The 11,523-nt window shown below is 40.7% G+C and overlaps 2 long non-coding RNA genes across 6 annotated transcripts; one reads left to right on the top strand and one right to left on the bottom strand.

Moving 5' to 3' along the window:
- Positions 1-395: 395 nt before the first annotated feature.
- On the bottom strand, positions 396-1,188 carry LOC307028947. Its single transcript, XR_013805175.1, has 2 exons — positions 989-1,188; positions 396-529 (listed from the first exon to the last, which is right to left on the bottom strand). It is a non-coding gene; the product is annotated as an uncharacterized lncRNA (long non-coding RNA).
- Positions 1,189-4,040: 2,852 nt separating this feature from the next.
- LOC307027750 lies at positions 4,041-6,851 on the top strand. Of its 5 annotated transcripts, none has more exons than XR_013804737.1 (5): positions 4,041-4,588; positions 4,689-4,782; positions 5,167-5,290; positions 5,470-5,719; positions 6,385-6,851. It is a non-coding gene; the product is annotated as an uncharacterized lncRNA (long non-coding RNA). The 5 variants fall into 5 exon arrangements; XR_013804738.1 differs by having other exon boundaries at positions 4,671-4,782; XR_013804739.1 differs by having other exon boundaries at positions 4,041-4,782; positions 6,385-6,850.
- Positions 6,852-11,523: the final 4,672 nt, after the last annotated feature.

The following is an 11,523-nucleotide window of genomic DNA, read 5'->3' as shown; positions in this document are numbered from 1 at the left end:
AGGACTAGCAGCAGCAGCAGCAGCAGCATGATGATGATGATGATGTTAAATGTGTTGTTTTAGGAACATCCATTGCAAATACATGGAATTCAATAAACATTGAATAGCATATCATGCAGTTTGTCTGTGCCTTTTCCTCCGTGTTGTCCTGGTTTGCTGTGCTGCCTCCTAGTCGCCACCATGGTTTGCTGTGCTGCCTGGGGATGCTCAAATCGCTCTGAGAAAGGAGTACGAATGTACGGCTTCCCCACTGACACAGAGCGGAGGAAAAAATGGCTGGCACAAGTCAGCAGGAGCAATTTCATGACCAACAGCAAAAAAATATGTGAGGTTAGGTTATTGTATACAAACACTGCATTTGCACTTTTTCACAAAACGAAAACCACACCATTGGGAAAGCTTAATGTTTTGTTTAATACAAAAAAACAGGGAAAGGCTTGAAAAACACTGAGAGTTGAGACTCAGGGTGCAGGGTGAGGGTCTCAATGCAGGTATTCAGGCTCCATTGAATCCCCCTCTGGTTCTTGTGCTGAAAGAGGGAGTAACAGACAGGAGAAAGGGTTATACACACCTAGCACACCTATTGGATGGGAAATTGCCTTGGGGAGATAAGGTGTGGTCTTTGTTCCCAACTGAAGTTATGGAACTTTATTATTTGTGAGTTTAACAAAGTATGACAAATGGCATCAGTAACAGATGTGATATGAATTTCTATAAAGTTGTCTCACATTCTTGGTCATATTTTATATACAGTATATAATGAGTATAACATGTCCAGTAAGTATAAAGTGTTTCCTAATACTGTGTATTCAACCACTATGGTATAGTGTATGGTACTATGGTATGGTATAGCTTAATCTGTTATCTGTAAACGTTCCCTAAATCCACTAATTTAGGGATAATCCACTGACATCCTTTAATACACATGTTAATTTGAATCAGATGTACTGATAATATCCGCAATATAAATCTTTAAGCTTCTTCTTACCTTTAAAAGTCCGTCACGAACGGTCTATTATGCTGCAACTCTACAGCTCTGCTAGCCTTGGCGCTAACTTCCGGGGAACGATTGAGAGGCTCCACGATCCGCCATTGCTGTAAAAAAGTGGTCCATTGGAGTGAACGGAGATGACATAACTCTCAGTCTATACGGCGCTGGGCCTAACGTTCCAGAGATTGACAGCGTGTCCTCGTTTTCGCAGATTCGTTTAACCGTTTGTAGGTCGCTGAACGGCATTAATTTTAACCAGCGCTAGTGGGGGCATCGAGGGACAGGAAAGGGTGTCGAACTGGAAAAACGATCGAATAACTGTCTGTTTTGCAAAATACATCCCATCTTCTGGGAGAATAGATGGATATTTGAGGGACTATATAATTTGTATGCGTATGGATCGACCAGGATGTGAAGTGGTAAATCCAGAACACTGAGAAAAGGCGCGAACGAAATTTGCCGTGATTGGTTGAATTCTTAGGCTGGTGAGAGCATATACAGTTATAAACATCAACAGCAACAAATGGACGAACAATATTCAACTACATAATAGAGTAGACTCCATCTATTTGCATACAAATCATATGTATGTGCACCCACTTGCATGGAAAGGAAAACGTTATATTTCAACGTGGCCACAACGTGGTATTTATACGTTATATTTCAACGTGGCCACAACGTGGTATTTTCTTTGTAAAACCACCGAAGTAATATTTTTTGCACAAATTACTATCCTTCAAACTCATATTCTGACAAAAAGGAAATAAATAAATAAATCTATAACATTAAACAAATCAGTATTTTTAGACGGGTGCTTGTGGTGAACCACAACGTTGGGGCCACGTGGCTACCACGTTGTGCACACTTAGACGGGTGCTTGTGGTGAACCACAACGTTGGGGCCACGTGGCTACCACGTTGTGCACAGTGCCACCAAACTACCACTTTTAGGCCACGTGGTGGCAACGTGGCGTGTTAGCTGGGATACTACAGCATAGGGAAAACCCCCAAAAGCACAATAGGTCCCTTTAACCCTTGTGTTGTGTTCGAAAGTTGTTACAGAGGGTCAACGTTGACCCATGATTTATTTCAGTCCAAAACACTCAAAAATAAGGACTATCATCCAATATTTACTAGATCATAACTAACTTATAATGCATTAATAACCATACAATCCTGTTGTAATTGAATGGCCCAAAACACATTACACCACATATTGCACATATTCTTTGTGAAAGGTTGAGTTCCCGTATGTGGAGGGGAGCCAGAGTGATGGGAGACCAGGTGCATGTTGTGAAAAAAAGTATTGTTACAGTGGATGAAGGCGGGTTGGGGCTGGGGTGTCAAAGATTAATCTTGATTGCGCCAAATTTGACCCCGGGTCACCCAAAACAATGCTGCTGGGTCTTCCCAGACCCGGACACCAAATGATACACTTTTTTTTATAGACCTTCAGACTTGGCTAAAATTGTTAAAATCAGTTTTGTATTGTTTATATAGCTTTGTGCTATATACAGTGGTGCAAAAAAGTATTTAGTCAGCCACCAATTGTGCAAGTTCTCCCACTTTCATTTCATTTCAAACCTTTTTTTATACAGATGAATCCCATTGAGATCATTGATCTCTTTTTCAAGGGAGACCTGCTCAAGTAGTTCCACATGAAACATAAAAACATAAATAGAACAACAAAAGGACATCATACAGCATCATTTACATAACTAGAGAATGCAATTCCTGAAGAAATTGATAGTGGGAATGCTTTATGCTGAAAAGCTCACGCTAAACTGCTATGCTGAAATGTGAAGAATTTAGATGGAAATGATACATGAACACTGGGGGCTTGAATGTGTGAAGAGAGAAGAAAAGAAAGTAAAAAGGCTTGGAAAAGCAGCGGAATATTTGAACTGCAAACTTCTGAACTAATTTGATGGCAATGATCTGTCGCCATGGCAACGACATTTGATGACACCCCATAATACGCTTAGATGCGTTGATGGCTGCATCGTTACCAAACCTGTGAAGTTTTGGGGAGTTGGAGCAGTTTCACTGAAGTTATGAGAAAACCGTGTTTCATGGCGAGCAGTGTTGACATGGCCACGGCATTTGAAGAAATCTCAAAACTGTCCCGTATATGTCTTCACGGCTGGACTGTTAACACACATGTGAAGTTTGAGCACTTTTTGAACATTTTCATAGGAGTTATAGCGACATCACGTTTTATGGTAAATTCCATGGAAACGGCAAATGGTGAGATCTGAGATTTGGCGTAGAGCTGTTGAGGCATGGACCGGTGATATACAAGTAAAGATTGGGGGACGATTGGACCGTGTTGATTGTACTTAGAGCAACATCATGTTTCATGGCGAGTGGTCCGTCGCCATGGCAACGGCATTTGATGACACCCCATAATACGCTTAGATGCGTTGATAGCTGCATCCTTACCAAACCTGTGAAGTTTTGGGGCGTTTGGAGCAGTTTCACTGAAGTTTTGAGAAAGCCGTGTTTCATGGCGAGCATTGTTTTGCCATGGCAACGGCATTTGAAGAAATCTCAAAACTGTCCCGTAGATGTCTTCACGACTGGACTGTTAGCACACTTGTGAAGTTTGAGCACTTTTTGAACATTTGCATAGGAGTTATAGCGACATCATGTTTTATGGCGAGGGATGCGTCGCCATGGCAACGGCATTTGATGACACCCCATACTACGCTTAGATGCGTTGATGGCTGCATCGTTACCAAACCTGTGAAGTTCTGGGCTGTTTGGAGTATTTTCACTGAAGTTATGAGAAAACCGTGTTTCAAGGCGAGCATTGTGTTGCCATGGCAACGGCATTTGAAGAAATCTCAAAACTGTCCTGTAGATGTCTTCACGGCTGGACTGTTTGCACACTGCTATCTGAAGTCTGCTGCTCTGAGCATGTCAGCTGGAGTGATGACATCATCGTGTTCCATTGCACAGGTGTTTATAGTTGAGCCAGCGCCGTATAGACTGAGAGTTACGTCATCTCCGTTCACTCCAAGGGACCACTTTTTTACAGCAATGGCGGATCATGGAGCCTCTCAATCGTTCCCCGGAAGTTAGCGCCAAGGCTAGCAGAGCTGTAGAGTTGCAGCATAATAGACCGTTCGTGACGGACTTTTAAAGGTAAGAAGAAGTTTAAAGATTTATATTGCGGATATTATCAGTACATCTGATTCAAATTAACATGTGTATTAAAGGATGTCAGTGGATTATCCCTAAATTAGTAGATTTAGGGAACGTTTACAGATAACAGATAAAGCTAGGATTCCGGATCAAGTTAGCAACACACGTTGAACAGCCTTTTAATTGTAAATTCCGTTCTCTTAATGTCATTTCGTCCAACGTTGTTGAATTAGAGAAGAGGGTCTTCTAAAAGGGATTGTATGCGGGGGTGGAGGGAGTTAAATATTAGATAAATATAACTTTGGTGCGTGTAAGAGTGAGTGTTTTTAGCAGAGCCATATTGTGTCCTTGTGATTATGTTGATTATTACCTGTCTGTATAATGTTGCAGCTCAGCTGATTTTGGATTGATGGCAAAGGGAGAGGGACTTAAGTGAGAGTGAAAACACAAGGTAAGTTTAATACTACTGTTTTATATAAGTAAGCATACTAAACATGTATTCTATCACTGTATTATATAAGTAATCTTGTTAGTAACCTACTGTATGGCAGGTGGAGGGGCAGTGATGTTACAGGTGGAGGAGCAAAACTGCAAGACTGCAAACTCACAAGACAGAGAAATCAAAGTTTGTTCTCCAGAGAAGAGGTTGATTTCACTTCATTTATTTCATATTTTCTAAAGATGTGGAAATGGCAACAAAAAAGAACTTGAGAGCTGCAACCAAGACAACTGTAACAACATGAGTAGAGAGCCACCAAGGTTTTTCAAGTCCATCTCTTACTCCATTTGGCCAACCCAAACTTCCAGGTACATGACGGGACACCTTGCTTGTTTTTGTTGTTTGCGCTCCTCTGCTGGGTGCTGGCAGGTGGAGGGCAGTGATGTTGGCAGGTGGAGGGCAGTGATGTTGGCAGGTGGAGGGCAGTGATGTTGGCAGGTGGAGGGGCAGTGATGTTACGGGTGGAGGGGCATTGATGGTAGCTGTTACACACCAGGCTCAAACTTAACACATTGCATCCTTCTTTGCAGTGTCCTTAATCCTGGAAGGGGAATCTGCAATTCCTGGAGAGTTTTGTAACCCGTTGGTCCGCACGCAAAGCACATTTTTAAAGCCTTCTTAATTGTCTCATTGCTCCATTTCATCCCCTTTGTGGTGAGTCTACCTAATGCCTTAAGTTGGTCTTTTTAAAACGTTTTCTTATATTTGTTGTCCCTAATTTTCATTGTTTTCTTGAGAGCTGCATTTTCCTTCCTGATTTTTCTTAGTGCAGACTTTGCTTTTTTGGTGATTCATTCTTGGCTCTTTAATTTTCTCTTTAATTTTTTTAATAGATCTGTTTGACTGGCTGCTGGTTCCCTCGTATGCTGACTGGCTGCTGGTTCCCTCGTATGCTGACTGGCTGCTGGTTCCCTCGTATGCTGACTGGCTGCTGGTTCCCTCGTATGCTGACTGGCTGCTGGCTGAGTGGGTGGTGTCCACCCTCCCTGTCTCTCCTCACTAGCCATGTCCTCTCTTTCTTCACCCTCACTTTCCTTTCTCTCAGTCTCCTCATCCCTTCTTCCCTCAATCTTTGAGACTAATGTAAGTAGAAGACATGGCACTGTAGATTTTTCGAACATTTAAAATATTATACCACTTAAAAATAAGAAATATGACTTTTGTTACTAAGAGTTCATACTTATTATACCTGTGTCACCTTTCACACTATAGCTATGATCATGAGCTATGGGCTTTGTAGATACAGGTCCCGGGGTGAATCGTGGTGCAGGGGCCCTTCTCTTTTTGACCACAGGGCAATGCACAAAGATGGTGGGTATAGCCTCTGCTCTCAGCCCAGTCTTGCTCTTTTTTGTCTTGACAAACTGGTCTGCATCAAAATGTGCCTGCGGAGTGACTTGAGGTTACTTCACACACAGAACAACTCAGTTTTGTCTGCCCACATACATATTCCATAGTGGTTGAATACACAGTATTAGGAAACACTTTATACTTACTGGACATGTTATACTCATTGCATACTGTATATAAAATATGACTAAGAATGTGAGACAACTTTATAGAAATGCATATCACATCTGTTACTGATGCCATTTGTCATACTTTGTTAAACTCACAAATAATAAAGTTCCATAACTTCAGTTGGGAACAAAGACCACACCTTATCTCCCCAAGGCAATTTCCCATCCAATAGGTGTGCTATATAGATCTGTATAACCCTTTCTCCTGTCTGTTACTCCCTCTTTCAGCACAAGAACCAGAGGGGGATTCAATGGAGCCTGAATACCTGCATTGAGACCCTCACCCTGCACCCTGAGTCTCAGCTCTGTGTTTTTCAAGCCTTTCCCTTTTTTTTTTTTATTAAACAAAACATTAAGCTTTCCCAATGGTGTGGTTTTCGTTTTGTGAAAAAGTGCAAATGCAGTGTTTGTATATAATATCCTCACATATTTTTTTGCTGTTGGTCGTGAAATTGCTCCTGCTGACTTGAGCAAGCCATTTTTTCCTCCGCTCTGTGTCAGTGGGGAAGCCGTACATTCGTACTCCTTTCTCGGAGCGATTTGAGCATCCCCAGGCAGCACAGCAAACCATGGTGGCGACTAGGAGGCAGCACAGCAAACCAGGACAACACGGAGGAAAAGGCACAGACAAACTGCATGATATGCTTTTCAATGTTTATTGAATTCCATGTATTTGCAATGGATGTTCCTAAAACAACACATTTAACATCATCATCATCATGTTGCTGCTGCTGCTAGTCCTTTGATAGTCACCTGTCGGTCTCCTGTCCTTTCTGAAAGCCATAAAGATGACATTAGTCATTTAGATAACTTGTGTCCTCAATTACCATGGGATTACTGAAACTACCATGAATTTAAGAAAATGGTAGAAATTAATCTAATCTGAATTTTGAAGCATTCATTTAGATCCCCTCCCTCTAAATATATCAAACATTAGAAAGTGATGCTCCTGACTACTATACAAGTTTAAGAAGATAATATTGGTTTGAAAGAATTCAAAGCTATAAACAGCAACAGGCTCTTTAACCAAGGCACTGTTAGCCTAACATGTAAACTAGTTGTTCACACTAATCCTAATATTATCACTTAATATTAGCAAATTCTATTTTATTTTTTAAAACATATTGATGTAAATACATACACATATCGATTTGTTGTATAAATATTGCAAATCAAAACCTTTATTCACTAATAATTACCAAAAATCGTAGTTCTATCTCCTGTTATCAATGCATTCACATTGCCTGCCATGAACTTCCGGGGAACGATCCTCGTCTGCATGAACCACGTGACGATAACCGTTTTTCCGTTGTCGTAACTCTTCTATCTATACGGCGCTGAGTTGAGCTAACGAGGTGCCTAGACTTCAAAGGCTTCATTGTTCTGAATGAGAGATTAACCTCTTACATGTGAGCGTTTTGTGGAAGAACCGTAACAGATATCTGTAAAGTTTGAAAACGTGAAGCATGTCAAGGAAGTTGAGTATCTGATGATGTGTAATTTTTGTGTAGTTTCGGGTTAATAATGTGGCCTTTTGGCAGTTTAACTAAAGGTGTGCGGCTGCTGCCGTGAGGAAGTATCAGCCTGAAATTACAATGGGCTTTAATGGAGGAATGTTGAACGTTTTTGTCACTTCGTGCCCTCAAAAAGCATTTTGTTTAAATATTTTTGCTTAATTATTTGTCATTTTTCAAGCTACGGGATGTTTTCCTACGTTTGTCATGAAAAATTATGTCTCAGGAAAGTAGGGTTTGGGAATTATGGCAGTTTTAAAAAAATATATGAAGGCAAATTTCAAACTGTCCTCCACTCTGACTCTGACATCACACACTCTGCCTTAACGAGCTGCGCAATGTTAAAGTTCAAATGTTAAAAATGTGATGAATTATGGGATGTATCTCTGGAATTATGAAAGTTATGAATGAGAAAAGTAATAGCCATCGATTCCCGACCGAGCTGAACGTTTTGATGTTTGAACGGAGTTTCTGCGATGTTCAATGCGGGAGAAGATGCGCGGCAAAATAAGTCGGCGGAATAATAAACTTTTCGCCCGTCGAAGAACAGTTAGTTGGAATGCTGTTAACAGCATTCCAACTAAATTATCCACATAAACAGGTACCAATAGCTTCCGATTGAGTAGCATCCAACCGAGCTTTAAAAACATTTAGTGGAACCAGATTGTTCAGTTTCCGTTTAATTTGCAGAATATTCCATGACAGTGGAGCTGCGCATCTAAAAGCTGTCTTCCCTAAGACAGTCCTAGCAGTTGGCACATTTAATAAAACCACAGCATTCGATCTCAGGCAGTAGCCACTTACAATTTTCCGTGAGATCAGGGAGCAGATATAAGATGGAAGTTTCCCTAACATGGCTTTGTATATAAAAATGTACCAGTGACTGAGCCTCCGTACAGTTAGTGAAAGCAAACCAGCCCTTGCATACAGGGTACAGTGATGTGTTAATGCTTTACAGTTTGTCACAAATCTTAGTGCACTGTGATACGCAGCATCTAACTTGACCAGGCAATTGGCAGGTGCATTCATATATATCAAATCACCATAGTCCAGCACAGGTAAAAAGGTCACAGTGACTAGGCTTTTCCTGGCCTCAAGCGAGAAACAGGACTTGTTCCTGTAGAAGAAACCTAGCCTAACACTCAGCGTTTTAAGCAGGTTATTGACATGAAGTTTAAAAGTGAGACAATCATCAAGCCAGATACCAAGGTATGTGTAACAGGTAACCACTTCAAGTTTTATTCCTTGCGTAGTTACAATATCTAAAAACAGGCTCTGGTGTCTTTTTAGCTTTAGAAAAGAGCATTACCTTGGTTTTCTCAACATTTAAAAGAAGCTTTAGTTCAGAGAGCTGAGTCTGAATAATGTTAAAAACAACCTGTAATTTAATACCAGCCTCCTTAATGGAGGGACCTGCACAGTACATCACGGTATCATCCGCATAAAAATGCAAAGTACAGATGTAGCACCGAATTTCAGACTCCAGCTTACAGCTTCCTGCCTACGACCTGCCTAAAACCAGTATTGAGGAATGTTAAGCCCTCCCACTATTTTCCAAGAGGGCGTTGCCAGATTTTCAATTTCAGGTTTTAACCAGGAGATGGCGCTTCATTCACAAATACAGAAAGACAAGTTTCATGGACTTTCAGTTGTGTTTTGAAGAGCATTTGAACACATCAATATTTTAGATCAACTAAAGTATATCTAATCTTGTAATTCAATAATATGTAGCCTTTATATATTAAATAATCATAATTATAATCTAAATGTTTACATTACACTTCTTTATTTGTTATGCTCATACTTTTACCTTTACAATCGTTTGCTTTAATATGCAGTATATTTTGTGTATATTTTTGTGTTTGCTTCCACCTGCTCCCTTTCGGACACATACTGTATGATTTATTATTATTATTAATATGAAGATATTATTAAGATAAGATAAGATGTTACTTTATTGATTGAACATTTTAGTTTAGAATGTGCTGTCCCACGGTAATTCAGAAGGCTCACAGGTCACATTCCGACCATTATTTAAAACAATAGGTGCTTTCACACCGTCAACAGTTTGATTTGTATAGAGGGAGCTCTGTGGCTGAATGGCCAGATTAGGTGTGGCGCATTTATCATAGGTGATCAGAGCTAACTGCCTGCCGTCAGATTTCATTTAAAAAACAGATCTGATTTTAAGTCTACTTCTACGCTCATAAAGAATGATAAGAATAAGAATAATGCGTATTGAACTGGTTTAATTAATTAGTGAGTTTATTTAACACTAGAACCGCCAATCGGGTCAATTTGTGTGATGTGTGTTGTGTGTGTGTAATGTAACTTTTTTTCAATAAAATATTAAAGTCTCCCAGTCCGTGACTTTTCCTGAAAGTGTGTTATGTAGCACCCTATGTTGTTAAAAATTGCATTCTAATAGCGGGATTTGACAGGTTTAGGTAGGCCTATACAAAAACCTCTGGCGGTTCTAGTGTTAAGGTAATTAGGTACAGTAGAAGCCCTTTTTTATCAGTAACGAATTTAGCAGTTGAACATAAAAGTCAACTAACTGAGGGTCAGTGACAGTGTTGTGTCCAACTGTTAGCTTGTCACTCAGAGTAACCTACAGTTAATTTAGCTGCTGGAGAAGAAAGATCAGGGGGGGAGGGGGGGAGAGAGCTGTGGTTGATGGGCCATTAGTTGTGTAAATACACAGCTGAGAGCTGCCGTTTCATTCAAACTGTTTAAAAAACGGTAACAACGGACTATTTTTCTTAGCGGATGCATGTCAATTTAAATCAATACAACTATTTTTTAAAGCAATAAAAACATTTTCTAAATCCATCAAAGCATTTAAATTAATATTGGGAGTCATGTCGTTACTTTGTTCAGAATGTGGCCATGTAATAAGCGGGATAATTTGCAGCGACTTGTTCCTTATGGGGAAAATAACACCCGTCATGTGTGTGTAGAGGTGTGTGTGGTTAAAACACTTTTATGAAGTGAAGGAATTTCCTCCTATAAAACAGCTGTGGGCAGCAGTGAGTGTCACGGACATGAATTCATAGATCAAGGCAGACTGGTGCACACCCTCTCCTGCCCTGCCAGGCGACACGCCCGTTCTAAGCCGTGTCCCTCACTCCTCACATCCCAAGCTGCATCCCCACAAGTGTATTATGTTGTTACATCGTTTCAGATGTTATGTTACAGTTGTGCTCTGTCTATGTTCAGTGATGCAAACTTGTCACCTTTCGGCGAAATTCGCCGTTTTGAATCCGAAATAGGTCGTTTGTGTGATTCATATAGATCTGCAATACAAATATTTTTGGGGTATGGGGGGGTCTGGGACCCGGAGTAATCTGCGGCCGTGAGCTGTTATGTGCCATCATGACACGCATGGTGTTCTTTTTTATATATTATAATGAAGTGCGAACTGTGTGCTCGAGTCTTCCTGCCTGTCGGCTCTGCTCATGGATGTATAATAAGGCTCTGCTGCTCCGAGATGATGGTCTAGCTTCAGCAGCTACATTACCTACGGGTGCATTCGTTAATATTAGCTGCGCGTCCGGAACCACTGTGGCACAGACTGGACCGCTGGTGAACAGCTGTTAGAACGGGCTGTTCAGGTGTTCAGAGCAGAGCTCCCTGTTGGAGCGGCAGAGCGTGATGTGAACTGAAACGTTTTTCTGTCGCAATATTATTTAAGGAATCGTTGAGCTAGCTAGCGAGCATACATTGTCACTATCTGCTAACGTTAGCTTTAGCCTTCTATTTCTAATAGTTTTTTTCATAGGCTATAAACAGAGGTGGTATAAGTATATATATATTGTACTTGAGTAAAAGTAGAAGCACTCAGGTCTTGTAC

The sequence above is a fragment of the Notothenia rossii genome (genome assembly GCF_949606895.1).
Source record: "Notothenia rossii genome assembly, chromosome: 2".
NCBI classification, from domain to species: Eukaryota; Metazoa; Chordata; class Actinopteri; order Perciformes; family Nototheniidae; genus Notothenia; species Notothenia rossii.
The sequence above is the reverse complement of the archived record's forward strand: the minus strand, read 5'-3'. Positions and strand labels throughout refer to the sequence as shown.